The sequence below is a fragment of the Humulus lupulus genome, chromosome 3 (assembly GCF_963169125.1).
Source record: "Humulus lupulus chromosome 3, drHumLupu1.1, whole genome shotgun sequence".
NCBI lineage: Eukaryota > Viridiplantae > Streptophyta > Magnoliopsida > Rosales > Cannabaceae > Humulus > Humulus lupulus.
The window spans coordinates 164182182-164206391 of record NC_084795.1 but is presented as its reverse complement, the minus strand read 5'-3'; the positions used below and the strand labels follow the sequence as shown (position 1 = coordinate 164206391).

Sequence of the window (24210 nt, the reverse complement as noted above, 5' to 3'; positions counted from 1 at the left end):
GTTACCAAATGAGGATCCAAATCTACATATCACAAACTTTTTGGAGTTATGTGCTACATTTAAGATGAATGGGGTTAGTAATGATGCTGTAAGATTGAGACTCTTTCCATTTTCACTAAGGGATAGAGCTAAGAGTTGGTTGAATTCATTACAAGCCAATTCTATACTTACTTGGGAAGATTTGGCTCAAAAGTTTCTTGGAAGATATTTTCCTCCTGCTAAGTCAGCCAAAATAAGAGGAGAGATTAACAATTTCCATCAATTGGATGGAGAGTCTTTGTATGATGAATGGGAACGATTTAAGGAAATACAAAGAAAATTCCCACATCATGGAATAGAGAAGTGGTTGTTAGTACATACTTTTTATAATGGTTTGGGGGGAAATACAAGGATAGTTATAGTGCAGCATCTGGAGGAGCATTTATGAGAAAAAGCGCTAATGAGGCATATGAGTTGTTGGAAGAGATGGCTATGAATAATTATAACTGGCCTACTGAGCGAGAGAATAAGAAAGTAGCAAGAGTCTTAGAAGTTGATCCAATTGCGCTCTTAACCGCTCAAGTAGCATCTTTAACCAAACAACTACAGCAAACTAATCTCGCTGCACAAGCAATGCAAATACGGAATGTCATGAGTTGTGAGATTTGTGGAGGACCTCATTCTTATGAACAATGCCCGAACTCAGCTAGTTGCTCAACTGATGTGAATAATATGCCCTTGGAACATGCAAAGGTTATAGGGAATTTTTCAAGACCTGCACCCAACACTTATTCAAATCCCTATATACTTGCCTGGAAAAATCATCCTAATCTGTCTTGGAAAAATAATCAAGGGTTACAACCCCAATATTCATAGTATCCACCTCAACAACCCCCTCATCAATTGACTTATGGACAATATTATGATCCAAACCTACGCCCATCTCATCCACCACCACATCCTTCAACACAACCTGAAATAAATCCTGACGTACTGAACCAATTCATGACTGAAATCAGGGCATTCATCAGAAGTTTGGAGACACAAATAGGTTAATTGGCTCAATTGTTTTCTAGTAGACAACAAGGAAATTTCCCTAGTTCCATAGAGGTGAATCCTAAAGAACAGTGTAATGCAATATCCTTGAGGAGTGGGACTGAGTATGAAGGGCCTACAATAGAAAACAAGGGTAAGAAGATTGAAGATCAACCTGTACCTAGTCTAGCACAAGAGGAGGTTACTGAAGACCTTCCAAAGAAAGAGATGCCAAAATACACCGAGTCGACACCCAAGATTCCTTACCCTCAGCAGTTTCGAAAGGCAAATCTTGACAAGCAATTCTCCAAATTTCTTGAAGTATTTAAGAAACTTCACATTAACATTCCTTTTGTGGAAGCTTGAAAAAAGGCCTAGTTATGTGAAGTTAATGAAAGAAATTTTGTCAAGGAAGCGGAAATTAGAGGATAATGAGACGGTTGCATTAACTGAAGAGTGCAGCGCAATACTTCAGAAGAAACTACCTCCAAAGCTTAAAGATCCTGGTAGTTTCAATATCCCATGTTCTATAGAGGGTTTAGTAGAAACAAAGGCTTTATGTGACTTAGGAGCTAGTGTGAATTTAATGTCTCTATCAATCTTTCAGAAGTTGAATTTTGGAGAAGCTCGGCCAACTACGATATCTTTGCAGATGGCAGATAGATCAGTTAATCACCCTCATGGAGTGATTGAGGATGTATTGGTAAAAGTGGGTAAAGTCATCTTTCTCATGGACTTTATTGTATTAGATATGGAGGAAGATGAAAATATTCCAATAATACTTGGAAGACCATTCTTGGTGACCGGTAGGGCTTTAATTGATGTAGAAAAGGGTGAGTTAAAGCTGCGAGTGCAAAAAGAGGAAGTTATATTTAAAGTTTTTGCAGCAATAGAAATTCCAACTTGTTGTAGAGTTGAAGTGGTAAACCAAGAAGGGAACAAGTTGGAAGTCTCTAAGAAAAGCTCCATAGTTAAAATCGGAATGAGAAAGGGGCATAACTAGTTAAAAAATACTTTAATGAAAGGATTCGAATATTATATGAGCGAGGGAAAGTTATGATAATTTCTAATCACAAGAAATGAGGGCCAACTCATAACACTATGGATCTCAAAGACGTGCGGGGAGGAATTGATCCAAGTTGAATATTAATGAAAACAAGAGTCCGGCTAAAAGACGTTAAAGACATCGCTCTTAGGAGGCATTCCTATGTTTATTTTTGATTTTATGTTATTTGTTTTTGTTTTTTTTATTGGAACAATATTTTTAGAGATTTTGTTTTAGTTGTTTTTAGTTTTATTCTGGAAAAATTGTGTTGTAACTCGTAACCCGTGAAAAACGTGAAAAATTGAAGTTTAGGTGGTTATAGCGCTACAGCAGCCGCCGCCGTCTCAACCATTTGAGGGACCTTCGTCTTAGCCTCCAAAATCTCCATACTGACGTGGCTGTTCATGTAAGTCTCTTTTCTCATTATTTATGCACTTTAAACATTGGGAACAATGTTAGGTTTTAAGTTTGGGGGAGAGATTTATTTGTAGTGTTATTTGATGCGTTTTTTTTGGTTTGTGTTTTTTTTAGTTAGTTGTATTGAGTTGTGTTTTAGAGTGTGAATTAAGTTGATTATAATTGCCATTTTAATATGATTGAATGTTATGTAGTATAATCCAAAGGAAAAGTTGATGTGCATCTGAAACAATTTGTGTGCTTGGTTAGATTACTTTGTTTTTTTCACTGTGATCTGTTGACATTAGAGATCTATTGCTCATGAATTGCAAATGTTATAATTGAATTATTTTATGCATGTCGAATTTGGATTGTGGATTGAAAAATATTGTAAAAAATTCTAGAACCTGTTTGCTTACTATTTGAGATGAAATTTGAAACAATGCACATTTAGGAAAAGGATATAGGGAATTTTTTTTGGACTGGTTGTGCCTTTCAAGCTAACCCTATTAAATTTTATCCTTAGTTAACCCTTTTGAGCCTTATACTGTTTTCTTGTTAACACATTCTTTTGAGCCTAGCTGTGAATTGGATTACCATTTACTCTTTTTGATCCATACCACGAGCATGAAAACTATTATGTGAGGGGAGTGAATGTGTAATGGGATGTTACGTATTATGTGTTATTAAGAAAATTCCTTGTGATTGAGAAAATTTAAAGAAAGAAAAGAAAAAGAAAGTGCAAAATGATTACACTCCCAAACAGTTATCTCTTGAAAAATCAAAGTTTGGGGGAGTGTATTATGAGAAAGAAAAATAAGAATGAGTTGGTTTTGCGTAGTTTTCTCAATCGTTGAGAAGAAAGATTTTTTTTCAATCATTGCATAGAAAAAGGGGCAACAAGGGATGAGTGGTTTGAAATTTGTTGGGAAAGTTTGTTTAGTTGGAATGCTTGTGGTATGATTAAGCCTAAAAATGTTTTTTTTAATCTACCTGTACCTAAGCTTTCTATTATAACCCCTATAAAATCCTATTGATTCTTATTTGTGCAGTTGTTTATATTAATGGAGAATAGTAAGTAGTGCAGGTATATGGAAATACTTGGTTATGTGGTTAGTTGTTGAGAATTTGATGTGCATAAAGTGGTTCAATTATTCTATTTGCGAGTTATGAGTGAATGAGCTTTGACGTTAATAGATTGCAATGAAAGGGTGAAGTATTTTGACTGAAAATCTAGATTAATATTTTAAATAGCATGATTGTTTTTCCTGAGAATTATATGTGCATAGCAGTCTTGAGTGTTGGAATTGGTTGGTTATGTTAACTTGGTTTCTTTAGATTTAAGTCTAGTTAGATTCTTTACTCGAGGGCGAGTAAAGGATTAGTTTGGGGGAGTTTGATAAACGAGTTTTAGGCTCATTTATGGTCTAGTTTTTAGGAAGATTTTCATTAGTTTAGGGTTATTTTATTTCAGAATTATGCTTGTTTGTTCATGTTTCAGGTTTTTTAATGCTAAGATGGTGAAAAGAGTGGAATGAAGTGAAAGTGGAAGAAAATGGAGTTATTTTGGAGAAAATCGAGTCATTCAGGAACAAGAAGTCCAAATAGTATTTATGTGAATAGTGCTACAACGCTATCATAGTAGCGCTATAGTGCCAGAAAGGAGACTTTTAAAACTTTTGAATCTGTCAGTAGCGCTACAACGCTACAAAACTAGCGCTACAGCGCTTGAAAATCCTGAAGAGTAGGCTACAACGCTACAAAACTAGCGCTACAATGCTAATAAGTTAATTTTTGATGTATTTTGATTCTGTTGATAGCGCTATAGCGCCCAAAACCTAGCATTAGAACGCTATTGATGCCGTTTTGAGATTTTTAGCCACTTTTAGAAGGACAAAACAGTCTTTTCACCTGGGAGCATTGGAAAACTATTTAAGGGACATTATTCTGCGAATTTGAAGGGATTTTTAGTTTTATAAACCCTAAATTTAGAAAAGGCTGCGATAATTAGATTTCTTTCCTGACTTTTTAGATTTTTTCTCTTCATCTGAATTCTTAAGGTTATTTTTTATGAATAATTATTTGAAGTTTATTTTCATCATGTTAGCTATGAACTAAATCTTTTATCTAGAGTTTAATGTAGTCACTTGGATTTCTATTTAATGTTATTATGATGTTCTATTGATTCTTCTTCTTTATTCTAATCTATATAATGTTTGCTTAATGATAATAAATAACTGATCAATATTTGCTTGATTTATGATTTTGATTCAAAATTCGAAAGATGATAATTGAATATGCTATCATTATATAGACATAGGTTGCATATTGGAAGAAAGTATCTATATGGCTTAGGTAGTAATTAGGTTTCTATGCTTAATGCCTGCTATATGTTTAAGTTTATCACAAAGATATAGAAAACCTGCATATAGGATGAGATCTTATATCTTGAAAAAGAATACGAATCGATTTATATTAACATGCTATTAGAATAAGAAGAAAAAAATTTAGAACTGATTAATAAAATTAGTAGAATGAAAAGTTGATGAATTAATACCCTAGGTCTTTTTAATATTGATTTCCATCTTTAGTTAATTTTGTTCATAGTTATTTATAATTTTAAAATTAAAATTCATTCATCTAAACTTTGTTTTCCAAATAGAAATTAAAAGAACAATTGTTGGTAATTGGAAAATAGTCTTTGTGGGAACGATACTCTATTTATCATCTACATATTACTTGAATCGATTGCGTGCACTTGCGTATCATATTTTCACGATCATTTATTTAAATTTAAATTTGGATTATAGTTAGAATGAAATTAGGATTTTTGAAAGCCTATAAATAGAGCCTATTCCTTCTCATTTTTTTTCATTCACTCTTGCTCTTCTTGAGAACCTCATACACACACTCTCTCTCCCTATTGTTGTCATGCACCACCATCAAAACACAAACCCTTAGTCCAAAATCATCATCACCATCACCTCTTCAAATCTTTGACCCTAGTACCCAAAGAAGCCACACGACCAAGGCTATCTTTCTTATTGTCAAAACCCTACAAGCAAGCATTTAAGGATCTAGGGTTTTTCTTCAAGAACAAGGTTGAGGTATAGTTCCGTTTTGATTGTGTTTGAGTTTGAGATCTATTAGTTTATGTTTTAATAATGGTATTATGTTTATGAAATAGGATTTTAAGCGGGATTACCATATAAAGGACTCAAGTATAGTTTCTGTGCACCACACTCAAGGTAAGGAAAATTAGGTAGTTTAGTTTATGACATAGTTTATGTTTTGTATGACCTAACATTTCAGGTACAATAAAGGGGTAAGTGTGGTTGGGTCTAAGGTGTCCAATGATGTATGACAGACTTATTTCCGGTAGGCTCAATTGCCAAACTTGTATGACAGACCTAAGTTGATGTTCGGTAGGCTCGGTTGCCAAACTTGTATGACAAACTTATGTCCGGGGCTTAATTTCCACCCCCGTATAAGCACTTATCTTTTTATTATATCTGTCTTGTTATTATGACTATAACCTATGATTATGACCTATGACCTAGGATATATTTTGATCTTGTATGATTAGTATAAATAAGTGTTGTTATGAACTCTTGTATGAACTGATGGTATGATTGTTATGACTAATGTTATGATTGCAGGATAAAATTTATGATCTAGATATGTGTGTGATCTTTGGTATGACAGTGATATAGGATAGATTATGACCTTGGTTTGTGTTATGAATATAGTATTGCATGTGAAATTATTCCTTATAAGTTTATGATTGATTTCTGTATGAATTATTGTGTATTTTCCTTACTTTTTGTAGAATAATTTAACCTTAGATGATCGGTGGCGAGCAGATTCCCAACATCAAGATTGGTGTGAATATGTGGGGGCCGTATAGCCGCGTGTTATTTTCTTGGGAAATTATGAACTTTATGATTAAATGTTGCCTAGTTCTATTTTTATTTTATTGTAAAGACTATTATTTATTTTTCTTAAACTCGGGTTATGTTTATTTTAAATTATCAATAAAGAAGGCAGCACTTTTTACGATTTATTACGTTTATTTTTCAACATCTTTATTTTCTACCATTAAAGTTAGAATTTAGGATGTTACAAGTGGTATCAAAGACAGATTATATTGGGCTAGAACGTTCTCACATATTCATACAAGTCAGAAAAAAGGGGTTGTCTCATTACCAAGTAAGTACCTTGTTTTGTTTATATTATTTATAACCCTAGTAATTTACAGTTTATTTTGATTTCAAAGTCTAGAACAATGAATAATAATGTGATTAGAGCCATATGTGATATAGAATATTAGATCTTTAGTTTAGTAGATATTTTTTTTTAAAAAATAAGACGTTTTAGTATAACTTCCTTTAGTTTGTTATGGATATTTATTTATTTTTAATTTAATTTTGAAATTTTGTATTGTTTCTTTTATATTGTGGATTTTTTTGGATTTTAGTAATATTAAAATGATTTTTTAAAATTTATTTTGGGCTCAATTGAAAATGCAAGGTTTAAATTCCTCTCTTATGGGTTAACCCATTTGTGAAGACCCATTTGCTTTGCATTATTAGATTGGGCCTAATTAATGAATGACAATTAATAAGGCAAGGGTTGAAATTCCTTTCTTTTGGGTCCAAGTGGAAGTTAGGGGGCCTTAGTGGTGGGTGCGACATACTGAACCTAGCCCTCCTCCATGAAAGATTCAATTGTTAAGGCCCATTTACCTGAGTTGGACTTAATTTTCATAAGATAGTTTTAATAGATAGATGGAACTAATAGATAGTAGTGCAATAGGCTAGGTTATACTTTTTTTTGTTTGTTTGTCTTAGTTTTTTTTTGTATAATTTTCTCTTTTGTGGGAAATAGAAAAGAAAATGGAGCAAGAACTAAGAAGATCCAGAAGATTGAACGAACAAGAAATCAAACAGGAAAGAGGATAAGAAAGAAACCGAAGAATGGCTTCATTCAGTAGAATCCATATTGGAACATATGTGCTTGGGAAATGAGGACCGAATCTCATGCGCCTCAAGCTTACTCAAGAAAGACGCCCGCATCTGGTGGGATATAGTGAAGCAGACTCGAGATGTCAATGTTATGACTTGGGAAGAGTATATCCAAGTATTCCATAAGAAATACTACAACCCTGCGATTCTAGCCACAAGGGTGGATGAATTCATTGTGTTTACTCAAGGGAATTCGACTGTGACAAAATACGCAAGAAAATTTGACCAACTGGCCAAGTTTGCAGCAGACATGGTACCCACTAACACGTTACAAATTCAAAGATTCTTAAAAGGCTGAAGCCAATGATATCATGAAACGTAAAGTTGGTTCGGGGAATAGCCACATATGCGAAAACGTTGAAAAAACTTAGGATGCCGAGCAGGAGGAGGATAAAATCTAGAAAGAAGGAGCAGTTGGAAAGATGCCAAGAAAAGCAATTACGAACAAAACGACCATAAAAGGAAACACGATGGTGGTAATAACCAAAAGGCGGACAAGAAAGAGAAAACTACGTCGGAAGGCAATGGGAATAAGAAGCCTTACGTAGAATATCCTCAATGCCCAGTCTATAGAGAAAACATATAGGAGAATGCCAATATAAGACTAGAGGTTGCTTCAATTGTGGAAACGAAGGTCACCTCAAGAAAGACTGCCCAAAATTGAGAGACTAAAAGAAGGACGAAAGTTAATACCGCCAAAGTTTTCACTCTTACATAAGCTGAGGCGGAAACTAGCAATACAGTAGTACCTGGTCAGATCACAATCTCTGGCAAGCAATTCAATGTTTTATTCGATTCAGGAGCGACACATTCCTTTGTCTTTATGAATATGATTGATAACTTAGATAAGCCATGCAAACTTTTTAGAGATTAGTTAGTCACATAATTACCCTCGAGGGAAAGAATGCTATCTAGTAGAGGGGTGTGTAGCATTGTAGTTAGAATCGAAGGAAGATAATTTCCAGTAGATTTGATCGAGTTAGACCTTAAGGACTATGATATAGGGCACTGGTTAGCAAAATATGGGGTAACAATTGACTGTAAGGGGTAAGACGGTCAATTTTCGAACAGAAGATGGCGAGAAGTTCACTTACAGAGGAGTAATTTCTAGAACTCACATACGATAGTCTCATCTCTCAAAGCTCAACATTTAATCGGTAGTGGTTGCCAGGCGTTTCTAGCCAGTATAGTAGACAATTCACGAGAGACACAACTCAAACCAAAGAATGCACACATAGTATGTGAATTTTCCGAGGTATTTTCAGAAGATCTACCGAGATTACCTCCGAGTAGGGAGATCGAGTTTGAAATAAAGTTGGCACCATAAATGACACCAATATTAAAAACTTCATATAGGATGGCGTCGATGGAGCTTAAGGAATTAAAGATACAACTGCAAGAGCTTTTAGACAAGGGTTTCATTACACCAAGCTTTTCGCCTTGGGGTGCACTAATGCTTTTTGTCAAGAAGAATGACGGGAGCATGAGGATGTGCATAGATTATCGAGAGCTAAACAAAGTGACGATCAAGAACAAGTATCATTTGCCTCGAATAGACGATCTTTTTGATCAATTGCAAGAATCCACGGTGTTCTCAAAGATAGATCTACAGTCAGGATATCACTAACTAAAAGTACGAGAGGAGGATATCCCAAAGATGACTTTCAGGACTCAATATGGACATTATGAGTTCTTAGTAATGTCATTTGGATTGACAAACGCACCAGCTGCGTTCATGGACCTTATGAATCAAGTATTTAAGGATTACTTGGATAAGTTCGTGGTGGTATTCATTGATGACATACTAATCTACTCAAAGACAGAAGAAGAGCATGAAGGGCACCTGCAATTGACATTAGAAAGGCTCAAGAAACACCAATTATACGCCAAATTAAGAAATGCGAATTCTGGCTAGAGAAGGTTGCATTTTTAGGACACATTGTATCAAAAAATGGCGTTGAAGTAGACCCAACCAGGATAAAAGCTGTGAAATACTGGCCCAAGCCTAAGAGTGCCACCGAAGTAAGAAGTTTTCCAGGCTTAGCATGATACTACAGACGATTTGTTGAAGGGTTCTCATAAATAGTTACGCCCTTAACAAATTTGACAAGGAAGCAACATAAATTTGTATGGATGGAGAAGTGCGAAGAAAGCTTCCAAACGCTAAAGGACAAGCTCATAACAGCCCAGTTCTATGCATCCCAAATGACAAGGGAAAGTATGTAGTATATTGCGACATGTCAAAACAAGGACTTGGATGCATTTTGATGCAAGACGAAAAGGTGGTCGCATACGCCTTGAGACAACTAAAGGAGTACGAACAAAGGTACCCGACCCATGACTTAGAGTTGGCAGCAGTGGTCTTCGCTCTAAAGATTTGGAGGCATTATCTGTACAGAGAGAAGTGTGAGATCTATATGGACCACAAGAGTTTAAAGTACTTATTTATGAAAAAGGAGCTCAACATGAGGCAACGAAGGTGGCTGGAGCTAATTAAGGACTACGATTGTGAGATTTTGTATCATCCGGGAAAGGCTAATGTCGTGGCATACACACTTAGTAGACAAAGTTATGGTAGCATATCAATGCTTAAGGGGATTGCACAACCCTTACACGATGATATGAAGAAATCCAAAATCGAGCTGATAATAGGATAATTAGCTGATCTCACAATCAAGTCAACACTTATGGAGGAAATTAAGGAGAAGCAACAATAGGACGAGTTTCTTCCTAAGAAAACGGCAGCACTACAAAGCTCGGAAAATGTTGATTTTTCGATAACAAAGGAATGTATTCTACGATATAGAAATCGAGTGTGTGTGCCGAATCAAGACGGGTTAAGAGAAAGTATCATGTGAGAAGCGCACACCGCTCCATGTTCACTTCATCTGGGATCGACCAAGATGTACAACGATGTCAAGACAATGTACTGGTGGCCGAAAATGAAGAAAGACATAGCAGAGTTTGTAGCAAAATATATGACATGCCAACAAGTTAAGGTCGAACATCAGAGACCGCTGGAACATTACAACCGTTAGAGATTCCTGAATGGAAATGGGAAGATATAGCGATGGACTTCATGATGGGATTACCAAGGACCACCAAGCAACATGACTTTGTTTGGGTGATTGTAGATAGACTCACAAAATCTGTTCACTTCTTGCCAGTAAGAACAATTTATAACGATGAGTAGTATGCAAAGCTTTATGTGGCAGAGATAGTAAGATTACATGGAGTCCCAAAGACGATTGTCTCTGATAGAGGATTGGTTTTTACCTTGAAGTTCTAGGAAAGCCTACAACATGCCATAGGCACTAAGTTAAAGCTAAGTATGGTATTTCACCCTTAAACTGATGGTCAATTAGAACATACCATTCAAATTTTAGAAGATATGCTGAGGGCGTGTGCATTAGACTTCTTAGGATTGTGGAGTAAGTATCTAAAATTAATAGAGTTCTCTTACAACAACAGTTATCAAGCCGTGATAGGCATGGCACCTTATGAGATGCTATATGGATGGAAGTGTCGATCACCACTTCATTGGGACGACGTTGGTGAAAGATGATATTTAGGACCTGAAGCTCTAAGAGAAGAACCATAAGCAATAGAAAAGATAAGACAAAGAATGTTTGCTGCTCAAAGTCGCTAGAAGAGCTATGCCGACGCTAAAAGGCGAAATGTTGAGTTTTCAGTAGGCGATCAAGTCTTTCTCAAAGTATCTCCGATGAAGGAGATTATGCATTTCAGAAAGAAAGGAAAGTTAAGCCTGAGGTTTATAGGTCCTTTTTGAGATGTTGGACAAAGTAGGGCAAATAGCGTATCAGTTGGCTTTACAACCATCATTAGCTGAAACACATAATGTTTTCCATATATCTATGTTGAGAAAGTATGTATCAGATCCATCCCATGTGCTCAATTACGAGGCTCTAGAGTTGAAACAAGATTGCAGTTATGAAGAATGGCTAGTACGCGTTCTAGAGTGGGGAACTAAGGAGTTAAGGTCCAAAAGTATCCCTATAGTTAAAATCTTGTGGAGCAATAGCATTGAAAGAGAGGCAACATGGGAATTGGAGGAAGATATGAGGGAATGTTATCCCGAGGATTTTAGTAAGACAAATTTCGAGGACGAAATTTCTTTAAGGAGGGGAGAATTGTAGTAACCAAGGTTACCTTTCTCTTACACCTCTTTATTTATATGATTATAGGTTGTCTTTATTTTTATAGAATAGATTTAACTTGAGTTGTGGTGATAGAATAAGATTTAGTTTTTGAAATATTTAGTGGCTATGATTGTAATATTTAGTAGTATGATTAGTACAATATAGTATAGTTTTGTGAAATTAGTAGTCTTGTTTGCGGGTGATATTGTAAGAATAAATTAATTATGGTATTATTAAGAATTGTTATGGATCAAGTCTACATTAAGCCCTAAAGCCCAATAAGATTTTGGGCTTAGTAAATTCAAAATCAGCCTAGAGAATTAGAGTTTGTTATTTTATGGTTAGTATAATGCCCCAGAATCCCTAATGTGGTTTAATGGTTGGATTAGTAGGCTGGGAAAGCCATAACTGTTTAATTATGCCGTTAGCTGATAATATGCATGTTTATGTGAATTATATTATAATATGATATTATATGCATGCATGTGGGCCCACATTTGATTATTAAGGTGTTTTGGTAATTTGGCCCGTTGAGGGCACATTTGTGTATTTTGGTGCATATTGTGAATTATGAATGAGATCCCATTATTATGGAGATATATTCGAGCTATTCGGCATGAGACGATCTTATATTATAAATAAGCGGTTTTGTCATAATGGGGTATTTTATTGGGATATTGAGTAATGAGAAAGTTATTTGATGATAAATTGGGAATTATTGAGATCATGAGGAAATTCTGGGAGTTTTGGCTATAATGTCCCTGGGGGTGTTTTCGGGACCCCGAGCACTAGGTTTTATTTGAGGTTACTTAAGCTTGAAGTAGCTTGTCAGATAGAACCGTACGTTAGAAAACCCTTTTCTCTCATCCCGTTAGTTCGTATTACCGTTCGAGGCATTTTCGAAGAAATCTCGAGTTCTATGAGTCAGAATCAAGAGAGGATCGAGGCATAGCGATCCTAGGAAAGATTAGAAGCTTCTTGACCGAAGGATTTGACGAGAAACAACCCAATCAAAGGTAATCTAAGTTTTAAGTTTTGAGTTTTTAGAGTTTCCAAGATTTGAATTGGATTTTGTGAATCGTTGAGTTTTTTGGTTCGTTTGAGCCTCAGGATTTGATGGTTTTGGATCATTGGGAAGTTTGGAAACTTTGATTTTTGGATTTGGAAGTGTTTAGGTATGTTTTTGGAGGGTTTGGGATGATGGAAACTGAATTTATTGTTGGTTCTGGGTTGGGGGCCGCGACCCTAGCTCGAAGAAGCACATTGAGCAGTTTGGCCTTGTTGGGCATTGCGACCCTGAGTGTGGGGCGTCGCGACCCTTGCTCCTGGTGTGGCTGGGGGCCGCGGCTCAAGGTGCTAGGCTCGCAACTCTTGGGTAGTTTTGAGCCTGTTTGAGTATTTTGACCTCGGGAACTTGGTTTTAGGCCTAAGGATTGTTCCTACTATCCGGATTAGTGGGGATTGATGTCCCGGAGGCTAGATATTGGTTTAGGAACCCTTGTTGTTCATTTTATTGATGGTGTCCCATATTTGGTTATGACCAGGTAGCTGTTAAAGGACTAAAAGTCAGATCGTTCTCAAGGGTCGTTCTTTTATTCATTCTCGCTCGAATCAGAGGTAAGAAAACTACACCCTGTGTATATGACATGCATGATTGTTGTTGAGGCATGTTGGTTGATAAATGTGGACATTGATTGAATATTAAATGCTTAACAGAGCTTGCTTACTTGTGTATGGCACTGATTAGTCAGGGACGACACTAGTCGCATATTATTGACCTGAGAGTCAGAAATGGCATAAGCGTCCTGAACGCAGGGCTGATTAAAGATTAGATCTAATCGATATCAGTGTTGAATGACTCTAGAGCATTAATGCTAGATCGACCCTAAGGTCAATGAAACTTATAAGCACTTGACTAGTCTAGGACTAATTACTCAGAGCTAGGGCCAAAGGCCTAGGTGACTGCTTGTCACATGGATAGGGAGCGGAATCCCATGGTTATGACTCTACGGTCATGAGGTAGGTTATGTTGGTGACTAGTCATCATGCACCTATCCTGTTTAAGCTAGTGAAAGGTTCACTTAGTTGTAACGCCCTGGTGACCCTATCGTCACATGGCTAGAGGGAACAGAACCCACCTTAGTGACTTTTGCGACTGTCACTCATCTGTTTTGGACTGAAAGTCCTGAATGATTATTATGATCATTGTTGATATTATATTCATGATACATTGTGTTTTCTTTCTGGGCCTTGGCTCATGGGTGCTATGTGGTGCAGGTAAAGGGAAAGAAAAGCTCACCCAACCTTGAGTGGAGAGCTTAGGTTGTAGCACCCACATTATTTTGATATAATATAGCCAATAATCACATGATTGCATTGCATTACATATCATACAATATGTATAATTTGAGCATATGCATATTCTTATAAGTGTTTTCATGTATAAGTATAAAAGTTGTGTATGTGATGTCTATATGTATGCTCAATATTATTAACCTTGTGGCATTTGAGTTGTCTTTTATGGGTGTTTGATGTGCTCAATATATAAGAAAGTATGAAAAATATGGACAAGGCATGGAATTAAGTGATGAAAGTGAGATATAGAAGGCAAAATAGGCTAAGTAGTGAAAAATAGTACAATGTCGATTACTAGTATTTCGGTGTAAAATTGAGTATTTATGGATTTACCAAATGTAATCGAGGTATGATTAAGGTCTCATTGATGATGTAAAAATGGTTTTAGAACCATTAGATCAATTCTTGATGGGAGGTATACATAATCAGTGGTATTGATGCAAAGTCAAAACGAGCTTAGCATAAGTGCGCTACGCTCGATCGGGTAAGCATAACTATTGGGTATGAAGTCATATGGACCTAAGGTTTGGTGTGAGTGTTTTAAACATAAGGATAATAGGACTAGCAGATGATTAAGTCAAAATTATTGAAGTGATAAGGTTTTCATAAGTCAAAAGGTGAAATGATGAGATGAAAGGTGTCAAATTTTGATACAATAAGGCTAAATCATTGAAAATAAAGAATTTTCATCAACCTTATCACTTTGCACGACCATTACTCTGAAAAACAGAGAGAAAATAAAACCAAAAACCATTTCTTGGCTGGTTTTAAGAAATTCTAAGGAGATCCAAGTGAAATCAAAGCCAAAGAAGTGGATTAAGCTTAGTTCTAGCCTTTTTATGGTAAGTTCTTGTACTTGGAAGTTAAACTATGTTTTTGAATTTTGCTGAGAGCTTATCTATGGTGTTTTATCTCTTGTTAAGATATTTCTTGGTGGTTTCCAAGTGGTTTGAGGTTTAGAAAATCTAGAAGAGATTGTTTTCGCCGAAAAGTTGCTCGGTAAGTGAAATTTTGTGTTTTATGAGGTTTTTGGGGTTCTTGGAGTACAAACTGATTTTTGGTTATTTGATTGAGTTTATAAGAGAGTATATATGTTTATAAATGTTTGAATAGATGTGGAGACTCATTTAATTTGGGTGATGATCTAGGAGATAAGAATTTTATCAAAATCGGTATATGATAACCTTATGATGAATCATGTTGGTATTTGGGATATATGGTTATGGCAGGTTATTTGATGTTGATTATTGGTTAATTTTGATATTTGAGGATAGATAAAATTAAGGGGAAACTCTGTCAAAATTTCTCCAAATGTCTAAGATAAATTTAACGCTCGATCTAGGTGGTTTAAGGCATTTTAGGCAAGAATTGGATATGAAATTTGATATGATGTTTTATGGGTATTTTTTTAAAATGAGAGTTCAATGTATTACTACCATCATTATGATGAGAAATCCATGCCATTGTCAGGATAAGCACATCAATACCTAAGACACCACTTGTTACACGGTGAATTATATTTTGGACAGAAGGTAAGTAAAGTACTCAACTGCAACACAAGAATTACATGTTATGTGAAAGTATGCATTATATGAATATTTTGTGAGTAAGTGGTATTAACATACATTGACACTTCATCATAAATTTGTATGCATGGCATAATAGTTATATGGTAAATTATTATATGATATAAGACCATGCATGATATTATGATGATTAATCATCTGATGCCTTTGCAAGTTTTGTGCAACATAAAAGAAATTTGTAATAAGAAGTTTAAGTTCAGTGCCACTGTTTTGAAAAGGCAAATGAAAGTGTTAATAAGTGTAAACGGAGGCCTATAGTAGGCTTATAGTGGCTGCCCAATAATTTGGGCTAGGTTTTAGTGAACCAATTATATTGTTTGCCATATTTCCGTTTTTATTTCTCCTCCATATGAGTTATTGTTATATGTATTGACACCACAGTGTGTGGCCGCCTTAACTCTTGAGCCCGACGGGGCAACGATGGAATAAGGTTTTTAATGTGCCCTACTGTGGTGATGGCTAGCCAGAGGAGAACCCATGGGATTTTATATTATATGTGTAACAAGCCCTGCAGGCATTGACCAATTCAAACAGTGTGCACAATATTAAGGGGCCCAAAATTAAAAAAGAAGTTGTGTATGTCCATTGATATTGGGTAATCATTAGCATTGCATGCATTACTTTTCTTACTGAGCTTTAGGCTCACAGTTGTCTTGTGTTGCAGGTAGAGAAAGAAATGTGTGAATGACATGAGGAGAACTGAAGCATGGTCCTGACCCTGATTTGTACATATGAACATATCGACCTTTTGTGGGTTATTTCAGTTATCAGTGAGATGTTTGTAATAAAGTGTGAAGTTATGTTTTGAAAATAAATTGGGTTATTTAATACTTATGTATAATATGTTTGAGACACACTTTATGTTTAATGTAAATAATGTGAAATAAGTTTTCAAGTTTAAAAAAAAAAAATGTCCAGACTTCCGCAGTAATAAATGATGATATAGTTTTAAAACGTAACACCTCAAATATGGTTTTAACTAAAATAAGTGAGGGTGTTACATAGGTGGTGCTGTGTACATATGCGGCTGCTTGACCACCACGACCAAGGAGTTCTCAGAGGAACTAGGGGGTTTACCCTATTTTTTCCGCTTAGGTCGGCGGGTTTGTAAATTTGAAACAGTAATGACCATTTTGAGTTGTAAATAACTTGTAAATGTTTTTTATGGGCCCATGAACAGTTTTATGTTTTAAATAAAATATATCATTTCCTTTTGATTTCTGGTTCACCGTAACTGTTCTGGGGTAACCAGGGCGTTACAACTTGGTATCAGAGTGTGCCAAGGTTAGGGTTCCTGTAGACTGGCTGGGCATGTACACACATCATTGAAGTCAAGCTCGACTCATGGTTTGGTAACTATTTATGTAGTTATATGTATAATTGCTTAAATATAGTATAAATGCTTTAGCTGTATGCATGAGACACCATGTTAAACCTGTGCCCTGAAATATTATATCCTCAGCAACTGTGTGCTAAATAGTACTGAGATTGCTGGAACATACTTATTAGTATTGTTGTTTGTGGATTACTATGTGATACATGCTAAGTGCTAAATGCTATAAACATGTATCTGCTTGTATATTTGTACGACTGTGGAATATGATAATTGTCTGCTTGTTCTTGGACCGTAAGGCGGCAAGAGGTTTAGTTATTACTACCTGACTGGCCGTATTGATCATTGTTTCAGCAAGGTATCAGTGTTAAGAACGAATCCAGGGCAGACATATATGTCAGCTAGCCAGAGTGATAAAGGCCAGAATAATAACAATCAGGGTTAGGAAAATGACCAAGGACAAATTCCACAGCCAGCTCCTGTAAACTGACAGTAGATAATTAGCGATCTGCAGGCAACAATGTTGAGACAGGGGGAAGAGCTTCGTCTCCCAAGACAACAGCAAGCGCCTGCAGTGGCCAGCGTATCAGAGGCACCTCCTATGTCGGTGACAGCAGCTGGGTAGCTGCCTGAGGTTGGAAATAAATGGGAGCCTCTTTATGAAAGGTTCAGGAAGCAACAACCTCCAATTTTTTAGGGCAGTGCAGATCCTGCCAAGGCAGAACAGTGGATGAGTATGATTACCACCATCTTAGATTTCATGAGGGTGACTGGTCGTTTGGCGAAATTTTCCATGGAGCTGGTGCCACTGATGGGACCAGAAGAGAGAGATTTCTTCAGGGGCTACAACCCAGATTAGCCCGTGATGTACGTATTACCATTGTGGCTGGGGTTACTACCTATGCACAGGTGGTTGAGAAGGCACTCACAGCTGAGAGTGCAGAGAACAAGATCTGGCGAGATAGTGCAGCCAGAAAAGAGTTCAGGAGGACAGGTCCTCTATTTGTGGGTTCAAGTAGGGGTGGAGGCCCCAGTGATCAGGAGAGGAAGGTTCCTGACACCTTCCCAGTTCCAGGTCCTGATAGGCGACCTCATGGTATCTCAATGGGTCGTCCAAGTGGTAATGAAGCCTGGAAGTCTTATCCTGAATGCCCTAAATATAAGAGGTGTCATTTGGGAGAGTGTAGGGCAAGGGACTGCTTCTCTTGTGGAGCAGTGGGTCGTCTTAAAACGGATTACCCTAAGGTAAGAAAAGAAGAACCTAGGAAAGTGGACAGCTCGGACCCAGCTCGAGTGTTCGCATTGACACAAGCAGAAGCTGAGGCTTCTCCCTCAGTAGTTACAGGTCAACTTCTTAGTGCTGGAACCCCTTATAATATATTGATTGATTCTGGTGCTACACACTCTTTTGTTGCTAGTAGTATTATTGATAGACTGTGTAGACCTTGTGATTTTTATGCTGTGGGGTTTGGAACTTTGTTACCCATTGGAGAGTTAGTGGTATCCAGGAGATGGGTTAGATCTTTGCCAGTGACAGTGGAGAGCAGAGAGTTATCAATGGATTCTATAGAGTTGGTTATGAATGACTTTGATATGATATTGGGTATGGATTGGTTGGCAAAGTATGGGGAAACCATTGATTGCAGAAGGAAGATGGTCACCTTTGAGCCTGAAGGTGAGGATCCTTTTGTGTTTGTTGGTACTGTGCATGGACCTCGCATACCTATGATTTCCGTATTGAGGGCTAGGGTTTTATTGCAAGGAGGTTGTATTGGATTCTTAGCTAGTGTGGTTGATACCACTCAGGTCGTGCCAGTGAAACCAAAAGAGACCAGACTTGTTTGTGAATTCCTGGATGTGTTTCCAGAAGATTTTCCAGGGTTTCCCCCGCACAGAGAAATTGAGTTCGTTATAGAACTGGCACTAGGGATGGAGCCAATGTCTAGAGCACCTTACAGAATGACCCCAACTGAGTTGAAAGAATTAAAGGTATATTTCCAAGAACTGTTGGAATTGGGTTTTATCAGACCTAGTTTCTCACCTTGGGGTGCGCCAGTTCTGTTTGTGAAGAAAAAGGATGGTTCTCTGAGGATGTGTATTGATTACAAAGAACTGAATAAGTTGACAATTAAGAATAGGTATCCTTTGAAAAGGACAGATGACTTGTTTGATTTGTTGCAAGGTAAAAAGGTATTCTCAAAGATTGATCTTCGTTCTGGTTATCATCAGTTGAGGGTCAAGGAGGGAGACATACCGAATACTACTTTTCGTACCAGGTATGGGCATTATGAGTTCTTAGTCATGTCATTTGGATTGACTAATGCCCCTGCTGCTTTTATGGATCTGATGAACAAAGTGTTCAAGGATTATCTGGACCAGTTTGTGATCATCTTCATCGATGATATTCTGGTATATTCTCAGTCTGAGTCAAAGCATGAGCAGCATCTGAGGTTGGTTCTACAGAGACTGAGGGAACACAGATTGTTTGCAAAGTTCAAGAAATGTGAGGTCTAGTTATCTCAGGTATCCTTTCTTGGGCACATTGTCAGTAAGGAGGGGATTAAGGTAGATCCAGCGAAGATTGTAGCTGTCAAAGATTGGCCAAGGCCAAAGAATGCTTCTGAGGTTAGAAGTTTCCTTGGATTGGTAAGTTATTATAGGCGTTTCATGGAAGGGTTCTCAAAGATTGCTACTGCATTGACTGAGCTGACACGCAAGAGCCAAAAATTTGTGTGGTCAGATAAATGTGAGAACAACTTCCAGGAACTAAAGCAGAGGTTGATTACAGCTCCGATTCTGAGTCTTCCAACAGATCAAGAGAAGTTTGTGATTTATTGTAATGCTTCTCATCAGGGTTTGGGCTGTGCTCTGATGTAATCAGAGAAGGTAATTGCTTATGCCTCTTGTCAGTTGAAGGAGTATGCAAAGATATATCCCACTCATGATTTAGAGTTGGCGGCTGTGGTCTTTGCTTTAAAGATATGGAGGCATTATCTTTATGGAGAGAAGTGTGAGATCTGCACAGACCACAAGAGCCTGAAATACTTCTTCACCCAGAAAGACTTGAATATGAGACAAAGGCGTTGGCTGGAGTTAGTAAAAGATTATGATTGTGAGATTTTGTATCATCTAGGAAAAGCCAACGTGGTAGCTGATGCTTTAAGCCGGAGGGGTCCGGGACAGATTTATGGTATGAGGCTGATAGCCAGAGAGTTAGTAGATGATATGACCAGAGCTGGTATAGAGTTGCTGATGGGCCAGTTGGCTAATATTACACTACAATCTACACTGTTAGAGAGAATCAAAGAGGGCCAGTTGAGTGATCCACAGCTGATCAAGATCAGAGAGGATGTTTTGGCCGGAGCATCCAGAGATTATACAGTGTCTAAGTTAGGCTTGTTAAGATACAAGGGGCGGATATGTGTTCCGTTAGACACTGCTTTGAGGCGAGAGATTCTGGATGAACCTCATACTACACCTTATTCTTTGCATCCAGGCACCACAAAGATGTATCAGGATGTGAGATTGTTGTATTGGTGGCCGGGGATGAAGAAAGATGTAGTAGAGTATGTGGCTAAGTGCTTGACATGTCAGCAGTTCAAGGCTGAGCATCAGAGGTCGGTAGGGTTATTGCAGCCTCTGGATATCCCAGAGTGGAAGTGGGAGGACATCAGGATGGATTTTGTGGTGGACTTACCCAGGACTGTTGGTGAGCATGATTCTATTTGGGTGATAGTGGATCGCTACACCAAGTCAGCTCACTTCTTGTCAGTGAGGACTACTTATACAGTTGATCAATATGTAAATCTCTATGTGAGAAAGATCGTGCGCCTCCATGGAGCACCGAGGTCGATCGTGTCAGATTGGGACCCCACTTTTACTTCCAAGTTCTGGGGGAGTTTACAGAAGGCCATGGGGACACAGTTGAAGTTCAGTACTACTTATCATCCTCAGACAGATGGGAAATCTGAGAGGACGATCCAGATATTGGAGGACATGTTGCGAGCATGTGTGCTAGACTTTGGTGGATCTTGGAGTAAGTATTTACCTTTGATAGAGTTTTCCTACAACAACAATTATTAGTCCACCATTGGAGATGCACCTTATGAGATGCTGTATGGTAGGAAGTGCAGATCTCCCATTCATTGGGATGAGACAGGTGAAAGGAGATACTTGGGTCTTGAGGCAATTCAAAGGACCAGTGAGGCCATTGAGAAGATTAGAGCTCGGATGCTCGCTTCTCAGAGTAGACAGAAGAGCTATGCAGATCCCAAGCGCAGGAACGTGGAGTTCTAAGTGGGAGACTATGTCTTCCTTAGAGTCTCGCCATGGAAAGGGGTGAGAAGGTTTGGGAAGAAGGGCAAGCATAGCCCTAGATTTGTAGGTCCATTTGAGATCCTGGAGAGGATTGGTCAGGTGGCTTACAGGTTGGCTTTGCCACTGGCTTTGTCAGCCGTGCATAATGTATTTCATGTTTCAGCTCTTCGGAGGTATGTATCTGATGTGAATCATAAGTTGAGCTATGAAGATTTGGAGCTTGAGCCAGATATCTCCTTTGAGGAGCAGCCAGTTCAGATACTTGACATAAAAGATAAGGTCCTCAGGAATAAGACGATACCTTTGGTTAAGGTATTATGGAGGAACAACAAGGACGAGGAAGCGACCTGCGAGTTGGAGTCAGACATGCAGAGTCAGTATCCCGAGCTATTCAGGTAAATTTCGAGGACAAGATTTTTGTAAGGAGGGGATTGTTGTAATGCCTCGGAATCCCTAATGCGGTTTAATGGCTGGATTAGTAGGCTGGGAGGGTCATAACTGTTTAATTATGTCGTTAGCTGATAATATGCATGTTTATGTGAATTATATTATAATATGATGTTATATGCATGCATGTGGGTCCACATTTGATTATTAGGGTGTTTTGGTAATTTGGCCCGTTGAGGGCATATTTGTGTATTTTGGTGCATATTGTGAATTATGAATGAGATCCCATTATTATGGAGATATATTCGAGCTATTCGGCATGATACGGTCTTATATTATAAATTAGCGGTTTTGTCATAACGGGGTCTTTTATTGGGATATTGAGTAATGAGAAAGTTATTTGATGATAAATTGGGAATTATTGAGATCATGAGGAAATTCTGGGAGTTTTGGCTATAATGTCCCCGGGGGTGTTTTCGGGACCCCGGGCACTAGGTTTTATTTGAGGTTACTTAAGCCTGAAGTAGCTTGTCGGATAGAACCGTACGTTAGAAAACCCTTTTCTCTCTTCCTGTTAGTTCGTTTTACCGTTCGAGGCGTTTTTGAAGAAATCTAAAGTTCTAGGAGTCAGAATCAAGCGAGGATCGAGGCATAGCGATCCGAGGAAAGATTAGAAGCTTCTTGATCGAAGGATTTGACGAGAAACAATCCAATCAAAGGTAATCTAAGTTTTAAGTTTTGAGATTTTAGAGTTTCTAAGTTTTGAATTGGATTCTGTGAATCGTTGAGTTTTTGGTTCGTTTGAGCCTCGGGATTTGATGGTTTTGGATCATTAGGAAGTTTGGCAACTTTGATTTTTGGATTTGGAAGTGTTTAGGTATGTTTTTGGAGGGTTTGGGATGATGGAAACTGAGTTTATGGCTGATTCTAGGTTGGGGGCCGCGACCCTGTTCTTGGGCGCCGCGACCCTAGCTCGAAGAAGCAAGTGGAGCAGTTTGGCATTGCTGGGCACCGCGGCCCTGAGTGTGGGGCTCCGTGGCCCTTGCTCTTGGTGTGGCTGGGGGCTGCGACTCAAGGTGCTAGGGCCGCAACTCTTGGGTGGTTTTGAGCCCGTTTGAGTGTTTTGACCTCGAGAACTTGGTTTTAGGCCTCAGGATTGTTCTTACTACCCGGATTAGTGGGGATTGATGTCCTAGAGGCTAGATCTTGGTTTGGAAACCCTTGTTGTTCATTTTATTGATGGTGTCCCATATTTGGTTATGACTAGGTAACTACTAAAGGACTAAAAGTTAGATCGTTCTCAAGGGTCGTTCTTTTATTCATTCTCGCTTGAATCGGAGGTAAGAAAACTACACCCTGTGTATATGACATGCATGATTGTTGTTGAGGCATGTTGGTTGATAAATGTGGACATTGATTGCATATTAAATACTTAGCAGAGCTTGCTTACTTGTGTATGGCACTGATTAGTAAGGGACGGCACTGGTCGCATATTACTGACCTGAGAGTCAGAAACAGCATAAGCATCCTGAACGCAAGGCCGATTAAAGATTAGATCTAATCGATATCAGCATTGAATGACTCTAGAGCATTAATGCTGGACCGACCCTAAGGTTAATGAAACTTATAAGCGCTTGACTAGTCTAGGACTAGTTACTCAGAGCTAGGGCCAAAGACTTAGGTGACTGCTTGTCACATCGCTAGGGAGCGGAATCCCATGGTTATGACTCTACGGTCTTGAGGTAGGTTATGTTGGTGACTAGTCATCATGCACCGATCCTATTTAAGCTAGTGAAAGGTTCACTTAGTTGTAACGCCCTGGTGACCCTATTGTCACATGGCTAGAGGGAACGGAACCAACCTTAGTGACTTTTGCGACTGTCACTCATCTGTTTTGGACTGAAAGTCCTGAATGATTATTATGATCATTATTGATATTATATTCATGATACATTGTGTTTTCTTGCTGGGCTTTGGCTCATGGGTGCTATGTGGTGCAAGTAAAGGGAAAGAAAAGCTCACCCAGCCTTGAGTGAAGAGCTTAGGTGGTGCTGTGTACATATGCGGCCGCTTGACCACCACGGCCAAGGAGTTCTCAGAGGAACTAGGGGGTTTACCCTATTTTTGCCGCTTAGGTCGGCTGGTTTGTAAATTTGAAGCAGTAATGACCATTTTGAGTTGTAAATAACTTGTAAATGTTTTTGATGGGCCCATGAACAGTTTTATGTTTTAAATAAAATATATCCTTTCATTTTGATTGGTTTTCCACCTTAGCCTGTTAATAACACTAGAAGTACGTTTTTAACCAAAGGACTCAGGTAGTGAGTTAAATTTCTGGTTCACCGTTCACTGTAACTGTTCAGAGGTAACTAGGGCGTTACAGTTAGTTATGATATTTGTGGATTAGGTTGTTATTTAGATAATTACATATAATTTTCGTAACTATACGGTATTGTAACTTTGTACTCTTTTTTGACCTAGTTATGTTATGATTTTGGAAAATTAGTATTTCTCAAAAGTTGTTGATAATTGAATTAGCTTTCTAACGATTTAAAGATTGTATAAATTGGACTCCTAAAATTCCAGTTGTGAT

General features: G+C 37.9%; 1 long non-coding RNA gene and 1 other non-coding gene across 3 annotated transcripts; one reads left to right on the top strand and one right to left on the bottom strand.

Annotated features, from left to right (window-relative positions):
* Nucleotides 1-229: 229 nt before the first annotated feature.
* LOC133828090 (small nucleolar RNA R71) lies at nucleotides 230-336 on the bottom strand. Its single transcript, XR_009890732.1, has one exon. It is a non-coding gene; the product is annotated as a small nucleolar RNA R71 (small nucleolar RNA).
* Nucleotides 337-14717: 14381 nt separating this feature from the next.
* Nucleotides 14718-16414, top strand: LOC133821434 (uncharacterized). Of its 2 annotated transcripts, XR_009887571.1 has the most exons (4): nucleotides 14718-14836; nucleotides 14918-14993; nucleotides 15465-15526; nucleotides 16245-16414. It is a non-coding gene; the product is annotated as an uncharacterized LOC133821434 (long non-coding RNA). The 2 variants fall into 2 exon arrangements; XR_009887572.1 differs by lacking the exon at nucleotides 14918-14993 and having other exon boundaries at nucleotides 14740-14836.
* Nucleotides 16415-24210: the final 7796 nt, after the last annotated feature.